We start from the raw sequence: 13805 nt of genomic DNA, 5'->3' as shown, positions 1-13805 counted from the left end.
ATAAACTGCTAACATGTGCATAAATCTTTACAACTACCTTGGGAAATAATTTGTTTTTATCTCATAGAACTGAAGAAATACATGTCTTATGACTTAAAAATGTGTGCATGTGCACCAAGGGACATATATGAAGATGTTCACAGAAGCTTTGTTTTTATTAAACAAGAAACTAGAAACAATGCAAGTGCCCATCAAAAGGAAAATGGATAAATATTCACACAGTTTTCTATGTTGATATAAAGGAATCAACTGTGGCAGTATATACCGGAAGTTCAGGAACTCAATACTGAGAGAAAAAGAGGGTGCAGGAGGTTTACATTAAAATAAATGAACAATATGAAAAACTAAGCAATATATTGCTTAGGGATAGAAGTTCGTGGAAAAATATAAGGAAATTCATAGGAATAATAACCACAGTCATGAAAATGGTTGTCTCTGGAGTACACAAGGATAAGGCAGTGTGGTCAGACACCTCAATTTTTTAAAGAATGTAATTTAATAAAATGCACCTAATTTGTATTATGCTCATGAATAGTTAAATATGTTTCTGTCTCAATAGAATCTTGTTACATTCGATGTGATTTAGAACAGACTTTCAGAAATTCGTGTGCCTGCCTTGTAGATACATAAGTAAATAAATTTTATGTTATTAGGCTAAAATATTATATCACTGTTTTAAATATATAAGAAAAATGAAACAAAATTCTACTGCATCAGAATTTGGGGGTGAGGGGTGGGGAAGTAGCCAAATGACACTTTTAGTGTTTTATTTTAAAGAGTTGACCGCCACGCTGCACGTTAGAGAGAAAAAGAAAAGAAAAAGGAAAGTTAATTTAGCAATTTTGCCTACACTTTACAGTAATTGTCAAATAAATCATTTATAAGCTTCTTTTCTATACACTTTCTGGTTGAGTTATTTTCGACAGACTATAAATGAAAAGTATTATGAGGATGCCTGTGAAATCTGCCACCTGGTGGAAGATACCTGGAACTACAAGAACAAATGAATCGCCACACCGCCTACCCCCACCCCACCCCCCCTTTTCCTCCTCCTTCTTCCTTCCTTCCATATCTCCCCAAAAGGCAAATTGGGAGAAAGTAGGGGAGGGTGTTTGTTTATTTTTTTTACCTCACAAACACTTATTTTTTTTGGAAAATTACATTTTATGAGAAAAATACTCTCTGATAATAGAGGCCAGAAATAAATCTGCTAAGTTTCTATTATCATCAACAGACCATAATCTTAAATATAAAACAAATGCAACCACCAAAGAATCACAATTGGAGCACAGTTCAGCTATCACTTACTTCTCTAACACACAAAAAAGACAGCATTTCCTAACAGACTATTGTTCATATAATAGTATCTCACATCTCATGATATTTAAGTCTTAGCCTTCATCTTTTGAATAAGTTTTATTTGCACTGAGAAAAGAACATCCAGACTACTGAGTTAGCTGTGTTATTTCTCAACTTTTCATAATACTGGATGTCATTTACACACTTTTGTTCATTTATATTGTTTCTCTTATTTAGTTGAAAAATGGGGAAAATGTCATATAATGCATTTCTTAAACTAAAAATATGTTTATTCATTGCATAGTGCTATATAGACAGCAAAAAGTGCCATCTGTTACAGCCAGTGTTGTCACTTACATGGAGGAAATAGCTGAAGTAACAATGTTTTAATGCCTACAGCAATAAGGCAAACCCTCTTGTGAGATTAACTACATAAACTCATATATGAAACAAAGAGAAATATTCTATAAATTTCTAAACCCCAAATAAAATTTCACAGCTTATAAAATAGCTTGATATCTTTGTTCTAGAAAAATTTATTAATGCAAAGTAAAGTTACCTTTACTTAAAGATCTACAGTATTCCTAAATTGAGAGAACTGACGTGTTGAGCCAAGAGCAGAGGGAAAGGGTAGACAGCATTTCACAACAAACACACGTGGGAAAAGAAGATCTGTATCTATCTTCCAGAATACTGGGGAAATCCAGTCTCCTTCTTAACTAACTCTATTGATTTGGATCGCTGAGCACTTGGGTGAAGAAGGGAATTCTCCTAAAAACTTGGATTTATCTATAAAGGAGAAAAGGTTTAAAGATATTAGCAATTAACTTCTGCAGGGAATAAAAATACTAATACATGCTAATGCCAAATAGAAAATGACAGGTTAAGATGAAAATGACAGCCATGTCTTCCCATTAATAAATTTGGTTAGGAGAGATTGGGATTTATTTTTAATGTAAAAGTCAAAACAAGAGGCTGAGGGTTTAGGCTTCCCAGTCATCAGTTGATGGACTTATCCAACAATAAGGTTAAGATAGCTGCAAAAAATTATAAATAGACAAGATGTCAGAAACAGAACTGTAATGTTTTCTTTGGATGTGAGCAGACCGCTCTATGCACTGCAACTACAGAGAAAAGTCAGGTGTAGTAAAAAAGACAGCGAGAAAAGTTAGACAACTGGCTATTAGAAGTAGTATCTTTAAGCAAAGAATGACTCTTTGAACAAAAACCTAAGTATAGGAGACGAGAAAACGTTCCTTTAAGTTTCCCAGCCAGTACTTATGTCACGGGGATGCCATTAACCTATTCAAAGTTGTACAGAAAAAGAGGGAAATTATGGGCTATCCAAGTCTGGACAATCAGAATTGTATTCTGTTGCAGCTGTGTGCCGCACGCCTGCCGACGGTCCACCAACACACGCTCCCTGCAGCCGCTCCTGATGACAGGTTAATTTGTTGCTACAGATTTAGGAATTTCTCATTTGAGATCTGGAAACAAAACCCACTATTTCCCACTCTGTTTATGACATTCTCACCATAGTTCTTAATACACTTCCGGTTTCTACTTGAATAATTTACCTGAATACAAACCTGTACTAACTTCTAAATCCAATTTTCTTCAAAAGTCTAATGAGCTTTCAGTCTCTGAGACAGATTTGTGTGAATTTGTATGTGCAAACACGTTTGTTTGCTTTCCGAATGTAGAAATAGGTAAGTGCTTTTCCGTGTTACAACGCCATCACCTCTAACATGGAAATTCATGACCTCCTGACTCATTGATCCCAAAGTTCTGCAATTTCCCAAATACAGGAGAACTTCCTCCAGGTCATGTTCCTTCGTCTTTCTTGATAGCTGTGTCACAGATATCGTCGTCTCCTAGAACTGCTCCAATAAAGATTTTAATTTTAGAGTGCGTGATATTCCCCACTCTCCCACATCTTTATACTTAATGTTGTGTCTCTGCCTCCTGACTGTAAAGCTCAGATCCTCACCAATGTACCACTTTCAAAGTTCACTAACTTGACATCATAAATTCCCAACATGCCAAAAGTGGATTCCTACTAGTCGTCTGAACAACACCTGTGAAAATAGTGCAGGATTTTCATGTCTTCGATTTACTGCTATACCTACTAAGTCAGATTTGAGAATGGCCCCATGAAGGCAGTTGTTTAAACTGTCACACCTTTTCGTGCTTCAGGTATGAACTGTGAGTTGGAGACTACCTAGTAAGGCATCAAACTCTACAATGTTCTTTTCCTCAAAATTTCCCACAAATGAAATTAATTTCCACAGAAAAACATCCTCATCAAGCTGACATTTCTTCCTAAGTGAACAAACACGTAAGCTCTGCTCCGTCACTATTCCTTGTATATCTCCTTTTCCCCAGACCAGCCAGTCTTGCCCCATGTATTTCATTTCAGGTCATCGTTAGTCAGAACTTTCTTTCCTACAGGTCCCATTATTTGCAGGATTGCATTATTACTATTTTATAACCATTGTTAATTATATTGAGTGATACCGTGAGCAATAATCAGAGCAGAGTATATTTGTTTAATGCCCCTGTTGAAGGAACTCTTCAATTATTTGTAGATCAATTAGCCCTGGGGTCTTTGGAACCTTTCTCCAATTCAATGAAGAAGTTAAGTAAACCCCTTCTGGCTCTCTTGCCTTAGTAAGTTTCTTTATTTGAAGCCTCTGTCCTCTGAAAGAATCATCGCTACCAACTCTGCTTAATTACAGATGTGAATCATACCCTGAAAGTTTTGTACAGTCTGCACTTTCTGAATCTGTGAAATACATCAGATTTTTAAAATGTGCATTATAAAGTATATACCTTCCCTTGCAGATGTGGTCGTTCAGCTTGGGGTTTTTGTATAATTCTGATGCTCCTAGTGATTTTTCTTCCAGTTTTATTGAGATATAATTAACATACCGCACTATACAAGTTTAAGCACAATGATCTGACTTACATACATCATGAAATATTATCACAATATTTACTGAACATCCATCATCTCATATAGATACAAAATTAAGACGTTAAAATAAATCATTTTTCCTTGTGACAAGAACCCTTAGGATTCACGCTCTTAACAATTTTCATATATAACACACAGCAGTGTTAATCATCTTTATCATGTTGGACATTACATCCCTAGTGTTTATTTATCTTGTAATTGGAAGTCTGTATCTTTTGACTACCTTCATTCAGTACCTCTTTTCCCCACTCCCTGGTTCTGGGAAGGACAAATCTGATCTTTTTTTGATGAGTTTATCTGTTTGTTTTTGAAGTATGAGTGACCTACAACACTACGTGAGTTCCTGTTCCATAACATAATGATGGGACATTTCTATACATTTCAAAATGATCGATCACCATGGTAAGTCTGGTTACCATCTGCCACCACACAAAGATATTACAGAGCTATTGACTATATTCCCCGCACTGTACATTTCATACCCATCACTAATTTATTTTGCAACTGGAAGTTTGTACTTCTTAATCTCCTTTGCCTACGTTTTTCCTCCCCGACCCCTTACCTGGCTGGCAACCACCTGTTTGTTCTCTGCTGTTTCCTTTTTATTTTTAGCTTTGTTACTTAGGAGTCACTCGTGGGTAATTATGGGCTATTTATTAGTCAAAAGTTGTACCTAACCTTCCTTAACGAGTTAGATCTTTACCCTCTACCATTGGAAGTGTGTTTGGCTTAGGGGCTATTATTACATTTCAAGGAACTGTGTTTGCCCCATTTTCAGACAAGGACTGGTAGCTTGTATTTTTCCTCTCCTCTCAATCCTGAGAAGACATAGTCTTGGACATTCCCGGAGTCTTCCAGATTGCCAAGGGTGAGTATGATCTCATTTATAGGAGTTTACAGAAATTGGCTTTACAGGAGCTGCCCCTGGGTCAGAGTAGCTTATCGCTTAGTCAGTGCATGAGTCGGTTTCTGACACTGTGCTTAAGTTCCCATGCAGGTAAGGCTTCTGCCTCGTATTGATGTGTCTATGGGTGGCTTGCTGAATGCTTTCAGGTCTGTCCCATGCCTCGCTCTGATTGCTTCTGATACCCACTCATCAGTACAGTTCAGCTTAGCACATGTACACTTAACTTTCTTCCTGACCCTTATAGCTGAATGTGTTCTTCTGAGATCTCTTCTTGGTTCTGTCTTTCCCAAGTCTTCTCTATTAACTTCTGATTCCTCTGCTGTTTGGCTTGAATCATGGAGGTATCTGCTTCCTCTTAATTGCTCTCCACCAAAATCTCTACTGATTTTGAAACTGTCCTCAGACGGGGAGTTTTTTGTGCTTGGTTCCAAATAAAGTCAGATTCCTCAGAGCTAGGAAAGGCTTCAATCTTATCACCCAACTTTCTCCCTGTGCAGAATCCTTGCACCACTGCACCCGAGCTGGTGGGTGGGCAGGGCTAATTTTTTCTGGACAATCCCCTCGTTGCACAATTGGGCACTGGGGGAAGGAAGCAGATTATTTTCTCCTTGGCTTGGTCGGGACAGCACAGAACCTACACTATACGAGCAAACTAGACGTGGGACTCTCAAAAACCAGTATTCTTGGTCTGCACTGCCTAGAGTAAGGCTTCTATCCTATAACTGAGGGCTGGGTGAGGACACCCAGTCCTCTGAGAAGTGCCTGGCTAAATAGAGCTTCTACAACATGGGGCTGGGAGGCATAAGAAATGCCGGCAGCTCTCTGCTTGGGTAAAGTCATAACCCCAGGCTAGGAACTGAAGGTGAGAAGGCACTGTGTTTCTGGCCGCATCTGCCTATGAGTAGAATAACCACGTTAGAGCTTTTATAACACAGACCAAGGAGTGGGAATGATGAGAATTGAGTTGTGCTTCAAGTTTCATAGACTTTCATTGTTCTTAACAAAGTAGAAGATTTTTTGAATGGATGAATAAATGTTTAGTACAATTTCCAGGGACTATAAATGATTGTTGCCATATTTATGCTTTTCACCAGTTAAACTGTCGTTTTACCAGGCGATGGTCCACTGAGATCTTTACTCTGCCATTGAGGAAGTCCCCTCTTAAGGACTCCACTGATATTGTTGAATTATCATCTGATTTCTACCGTTCCTAATGAGAAGTCAGCAGACATCTGAATCATTGCTATTGTCTATATAATCTGTCATATTTTTCTTGCTGCTTTCAAGATACCCTTTCTGTCTTTAATTTTAACCTCTTTGATTGCATTTATTTTTGTAATTACTTCTTTTCTGCTTTCAATTTCATTTTAGATTAACTAAGCTTCTTGAATTTTTAAATTTATGTCCTTTGTTACATTTGGGAAATTTTATTTCATATTTCTTTACCCTTTATTTTTGCACTTATCCATTCCCCTTTTCTCTAGGGTATTGGTCACATTAGTTTTCTAAAGCTGCGCTTACAAAGTACCACCAACTGGGTGGCTTCCAGCAACAGAATTGTATTCTCTCACAACTCTGAACGTTTTAAGTGCAAAATCAAGGTATCAACAGGGCCATTCTTCCTCTGAGATTCTTGCATTTTCCTAGCTTCTGATCACCACTAATCCTTGTTATTCCTTGGCTTATATCAGTGTCACTCTGAGCTCTGCCTCTGTGGTCACATGGTATTCTCCCTGTGTGCCTGTGTATTCACATGGAATTTTCATCTTCCTACAAGGGCACCAGTCATACTGGATTAGATCCCACCCTATTCCAGTAAAATTTTATACTAACTAATTACACTTGCAATGATTCCATTCCCAAAGAAATTCACATTGAGAGGTACTGGGAGTTAGGAACTCAAAGTATTTTTTTTTAGATACATGATTGGACCTATGGCATTGTTTTTGCACAAAATGCTACAAGTAGTACTCACAAGCCCTTCCTTTTCCTCTGTGAGACTTGCCCAACCCACTCACAATGGGACAGATGAAAGGGAAAATTTAAAAACAACTTGTGTCCAAACACAGCCCTCATTGTAGTCGTTCTTGCCACAGCTTGTGTATAAGAACTTTTGACCTATTCTAAATGTTCAATTAAAAGATAATAGATGTTGGCAAAAAAAAAAAAAAAAAAAAGGCGATGTGGTTTATCCAGAGTCAGCTTAATCATTAACAAAGCTGGGATTCTAATTTAGGAATTTTGAATTTCAAAGTTTAAATTATTATCCATAGTGAATAGGATGAACTCAATGCTCAATGTTTCATCTGTTTGTTTCAGTATCCCAGAATTAGGGAAATGGGATGAGGTAGCAGGAATAATTTTGACTATGGATCTTGATTAAAAATAATCTCCTTTGAAGACACTGCTTTGGGAAAGATCCCCAGTGTTCTCCTTACTTGCTGCAACTAGTAAACCCTTCCTTCTCTAAAAATAAACAAACAAAACCCAAATACAAACAACAAAAACAAAACCAAACAAACCAAAACAAAAAACAAAAAAGTCCTTTGATTTGGAAGGAGCCAGCATCATAAATCTGCATCATTTTTCCGATTCATGCATGAACCCAGTCATGTGTTGAGTGTATTTACATACAGTAAGGTTTAACTTCATTTTGAAATTTACATCAGAATTCTAGAAATAAAAGAAACCTAGAGTCAAAGACCGATTAAGTCAGAATGACATCTATTTAAATTAGGAAGCACAGCCAAGTTTATGGGGAAGTCTGTACTCAAACAAATCTTCTATACACCCATTTCCTTGTTCGCGGTTGTCATTTTATCTGCAGGAGATCCTGAGCTCCATTTATTCCATTTGAGAAGAAGTAGGAGGGATAAGCACCATTAGGTAAAACTGCCCATCTTTCCAGATTTCTAATCTAAAACCTCATCACTGGGTTCGATGGCTAGCATTCACCACCACCTCCCCTTTCTGTGCATAAGTTCCTGAACCTATAATCAAGGGGTGCTCTTTAATTCTTGTTTCCCGCAGTATTCAACAGCTAGAAAGACCCACACCATATACTCTATGTTAGATAATGATCCCCAGGAATAGGTCTGGAATCCTTCAACTTTAAGAAGCAGAGGTTTTAGTCCCAAGACCAGACCAAGAGGTTTAAAGACTCACAGAGCAACGCGAGAACTGTCAGAAGAGATTTTCCACCTGCCTGCATTTCTGAAGCCTTGTTCTGCCTTGTCTTATAGTCTGATGCATGGCTTTTTCTCAGCATGTCATAGTTTAGCCTTCCTTCTCCAGTTTTACACAGTGCCCTTTAGTCTTGACTAATGGCTTGACTTGGCTTTTGGGAGTGACTTTCTTCTTGACTCTTACACAGTACATGTCACAGAAACCCTTCTTCTAATTGTTGTCTGCAACTTGCCGCTGCGGTAACTGACCTTTTTTGAAGGCTTTCTGAGGGGTCCCTTCTGCTCAACCAGCCAGCTGCTCTGTTACCCTTTGCTTCCCTCCTCTGGCAAAAACTAGCCATTGCAGTTCAGCTCCCAGATTCCAAGTTTGTGTTCTTATGTGTCAGTCTTAGCTCCTGACTCGTTTATTAATTTATTCACTCATCCATTTATTCAAGAAATATTTATAAATTACCAATCAACTGCCAGACACAGACAGGTTATAAGGACCAAAAGTTAAATACCAACCTTATTTTTTTCCTTAGCCCTTACTGATCTTACAGTATGGTGCAGAAGATAATCATTGATCCAATAATGACTTATTTATCATTTATCACTTCTTTTGGATCTCATGATATTAGAACGATCTCTTTTTAGTAAGTTATCTTACTTATTCATCTATTTATTCTTCCATCTGCTCGTTCAACGTTAATCTATTGTACTACTACGCATCAAGGCCCAAAATACCGGTGACACAGCATGAACGAGAGAGATCTCTAGTGAGAAATCCAGCATAAAATCCAGCAGAAAGATAACTATTAAGATGACTAATTGAAGTAAATTCATATAGAAGAAATGCAGAGTGCAGGAGAAGATACACTTGAAGTATGTAAGAAGTATTTATTTTCAAATACATACTTCCCATATAATGGGAAAATTATGCCAACTTTTCCTGTGCCCAGACCTGCTCCCTCCCTCTCCCCTCCAGAAGTATTTCTCTCAAGGGCTATCCTCAGTATTTACCCTACACACTAAACTCCATCTCATCTCAGACTCTGCATCCCAGAGAACGTGACCTGCAGCATGAGCCTTCTCTGACTGGATTTCAGTTTCCCCCTTTCCTAATTTTGCTGGGTGTTTCCATGTTTAATCAGACTGAGCTGAGATGTCACAATTCCACCTGTTGATGTTCTCTAGCCTACAGTTAATGCTCCCCTTGGCACTGGATACATTTAGTTACATAAAATTACTTAGGACCACTTTCTATGTTCTAGAGGTTTCATTATCTTTAGCAGTTATGCAAGACCTAGAATTTCAGTTAAGTTTTTTAACTTCTGTTATTCTTCTTTCACATAAAAATATGTGAATGTGTTTAGGTGGAAATGCAAGGAAGAGTGGGGAGGAAAGGCTTTATAAGGTATTATTATAAGGATATACTCAGGATAAAAATTTCATAAATACTATTATCTGTATGATTTCTAAACTTTTCTGTTTGATCCATTGGTTTAAATAATCATGACAATGCAGCTCTAATTGACAGTGACATGTGAAGCTGACTCATAAAAAAGTATTTACATGGAAATGACTCCTGAGCAAGTACTCTAACAATTTTGATTCATATTTATGTTTCTAATTAAATTATTTGTATTCACTAATGCAAACTCTTGTCATAGCAATTTCCTAAAGTGTTACATACGCCTCTACTAGGTTTTTGTAATGATAGTTATACTTTTTCTAATATCTATTGAACTTTTTTATCCTCCCCTGTGAGAGGGAGAGTGTATGTGTGTGTGTGTGTGTGTGTGCGTGCACCTACCACAGGGATAATTTTTCAGATCTTATCTAAATATAGATAAGTCAAAGAAATTAACTTTTGATATTTAATTTACATTTTTATTAATATAGAAAAAATTAAAAATAATAAACTATGCATCTATGTACCTACCACACCTAACTTGTTATTAACATTTTACTAATTTTTGCTACTCATGCAGTCGTCACTTTGCACAGTCAGATGGTAACAGGAATTTTACCTCAGTTACCACTAAAGCTTGCAAATCATGGACCCCATCCTGATCTGCGTGTCTCAGTTAACGTGGCACTGTGCAAAACAAGGACTGCCTCTGTGTGTGTGTGTGTGTGTGTGTGTGTGTGTATTTATATGTACCAAGGGAAAGTAAATTGTAGACATCATGACTTTTCACCCTTAAGTGCTTCAAGCCACATCTCCTCAGAAACATGACATCCTCTTACAGAACTACAATATAATCATAACCCATAAAATATAATACCAAAATTATAAATCAATAATCTCATGGAATAATGAGTCCGTATGTTAATTTCCCCAATAATTGTCCCTCCTCTCAGTCCAAGCTCTAATCCAACTTTACACAGTGTATTTGGATGTAATGTTACTTTTGTTTTTTTTAATATACAGTTCATATAGATAGATAGAGACTAGGTAGATTTTTTCCATGACTGTTCCTTGAAGCATCCAGGCCAGTCATCTTTGATGATCTGACGTCTGAATTTTGTCTTCCAAGTGATTTTTATGTGAGAAACGCACACGCACACAATTATTTCCACTTCTACTGCCGTAAATAAAAGATGCCATGCATTCAAGTCAGTTTGTTCACTGGAGCCATTTCACAGCCATTCATAGGGAGCCATTCTCCCTCCCACTTGCTTTGACACATATGACCCTTTTTCTGACAACAGTCTTCTATTTCTGTGTCCTACATATAAAGCCTTTTTACTGAGTACGAACTGAAATTAATTTTGTCTGCTGTTCCCCTAGCAAATGGGAACTCAGGTATTATTAAGATTTTGTTGTTGTTGTTCCAAAGGGTAGAGATCCGCAGATGTATTTTTTCTTCTATTTGAACACTGTTATCTTTCCCTTCAGTATGTTACCCCAAAGAAGAAAAAAAATATATATATATATAGGATAGTATTAGCAACACAGTCAGGCACCAAAATAATACTCTGGGGTCTGGCATGCTATGTCCAAAGTTTTTTTTTCTTTTGGATATCTCTAATGCGCTCTCATGTCTCCTGATATGTCTGATGCAGCATCACACACATGCAGTCATCACCAGGATATGTAGGGCAGTGTGGGGGAAATGTTATAACCCCTCTCATCTGCCCGTGTCCTTGGTCACATGTATCATTTCAGTGACTTTTCTAGCATATGTTTAGGGTCTATATATGCCATATGAAAAAATGTACAGAGTACAGACATGTAGAGGTTTTTTTTTTCCATATCAGCAAATATTAGATGTCCAGAGATGTGCAATTAATACAGAGGTAACTTTCACAAACATTTGTTCTATGGACAGGAACTTTTTCTTTTTTAATATGCAACTATTGGCCTTTTTTCCCTCTGTGCTAAACTGCAGTTTGATTATGTTCATAGATCTGGATTCAATATTTCCTGATTTGTATCACCCAATTTGGAAAAATTTTAAGGTACAAAACAAAGCATAAGGGAATACCCTGGGTATTTCCATGGAAGTTTCTATAAATTAGTTAATATCTGATAAAACTCTGAAGTTTCTATATTTTGTGATAATTGTATAAGGAATCTATGTTTAGTTTCAGCTATTTCTGCCTTCAGCATGTGGAGTATTTAAAATCTAAATTTGGAGTCAATGTATTATCTATGTTCATATGGCACAATTCTATTTTTCTGTATACCTTTCTGTTCTAGTTTCCTATTTACATGTAGAAATTGCTGTTTAAAGAAGTGGTGTCTCAAAGCAAGTTTAATAAAATCATAAATATAGACGGACATAAATACGCCCAGATAAAATTGCACCTCAGGCTTTCAAGGAGTGTTGATTTATTCAACACTTCACTGCATCATCTAAGTAAAAAGAACATTTATCATATACAAACCATTTTTTTGTCTTTGTCTTAATTTTATTTAATGAGACACTTTAAACAGTTATAATAGCCTTTCCTTCTAAATTTTATTTTAAAAGGTGCCTATTTAATAGAGATGTTTTTCCATCGTGTAGGAAGGTGACACCAGGGCAAGATGAAGCAGAATATGGAAAGATGCTATAATATAATTTTCCATTGACACAGTGACTCTCTCTCTACAGTGTGCGGAGCAGTGTTATCAAAATCTGGCTTAAATGTAAGCAATGAAAGTGGAAAGTGCTGTGTATTTTTGTAGTGACAATAAAGTTTTTGGGATCGGGAATAATTAATTGTTTGTCTTTACAAAACAGCAGGAGTTCAGTTAGACAAATAACCAGCCTTTACAAGCCCTTGTAAAAAAAAAAATAAATAAATGAATAAACTTACCAGCAACTACTAATCTGAGAACAAAGACTAACAGTACTGTAAACAGTCTTTATGCTCACACATGCTATCACTATAATGTTTACTTCTCTACAAACAGAAGTAAAGCAGCTTTTTGGTTAAATGTTAGCTTCTGTGAAAACAGGTACAAAAAGTACTTTACAACAGCAGATGTGCTTTACCTAACTTCCCAATGTGCAATATTACAATTTTGAAAATACTACTTCTCCGAATAATTAATTACTACAATATACATATAAGATGTGATAAATAGCTATATTTAAGTAAATCTTTCTGCACACAGAAGCACTTCTGTGTTTCTGTATTAAACTTGCGAATAGATCACTAATATATTAGGATTTGGTTTTACCACCTCTCAACCAAAACACTTCAGTATAATTTAAATATATTTATATAATATGTCAGCACTTAAATAGAACATTAGTTGAGAAGGAATTTAGAAAACTTATTCATATTCTGGCCTGTTCTGATTTAGAAATGTATATATACTTTCAGGAATGACTCAAATCAGCTCATGTTTATCCATTGGTAGTGCAATCAAAAGAAAATATTTCGATTTAACTTGGTTTCAGTTTTTTTTTTAAGTCAGTGTTCGTCTTCTACAGTTCCATTTTCTTGATAATAACCCAAATACATGTCATTCTTCAGGGATGTCTTAAGTAATTAAGAATGTACTTTAACTCTTTTGATCTACCCATGTAAAATTATATTTCTCTTGTACTTCAGTTCATAAGAAGCATTTTGTGTGCATGAATATCTGTACTTTAAGGTTTTATTCTATGGCATCCATGGACTGAAGTGTCATGTAGACTGGATAAGTAACGGTTATATGATAATAATTTTCCACCATAGACTCTTGGTAGAAAAGATTCTGGGAATCTTACCCATGTTTAGTTAATGGAAAATACTTTATCCAGGCAAATGCCAAATAGAGCTTATACATTTTAGAGAATGTGCCAAGTTCGGCTCCTACTGTTGGAAGAAACTAGACACTGGAGGGGTCCTGGTAAGGTGGATTACTGCAGTATTTTCCAATCTGGAGCCCTGAAGAAACCACAGGAATTTAAAGTTAGTCCCTTCACAGTTCCCTCCTTGGCCCTGAGTACCTTATAGGATTTTGAGCTACTGA

The sequence above is a fragment of the Camelus dromedarius genome, chromosome 1 (assembly GCF_036321535.1).
Source record: "Camelus dromedarius isolate mCamDro1 chromosome 1, mCamDro1.pat, whole genome shotgun sequence".
NCBI lineage: Eukaryota > Metazoa > Chordata > Mammalia > Artiodactyla > Camelidae > Camelus > Camelus dromedarius.
Note: the sequence above shows the minus strand (reverse complement) of the source record.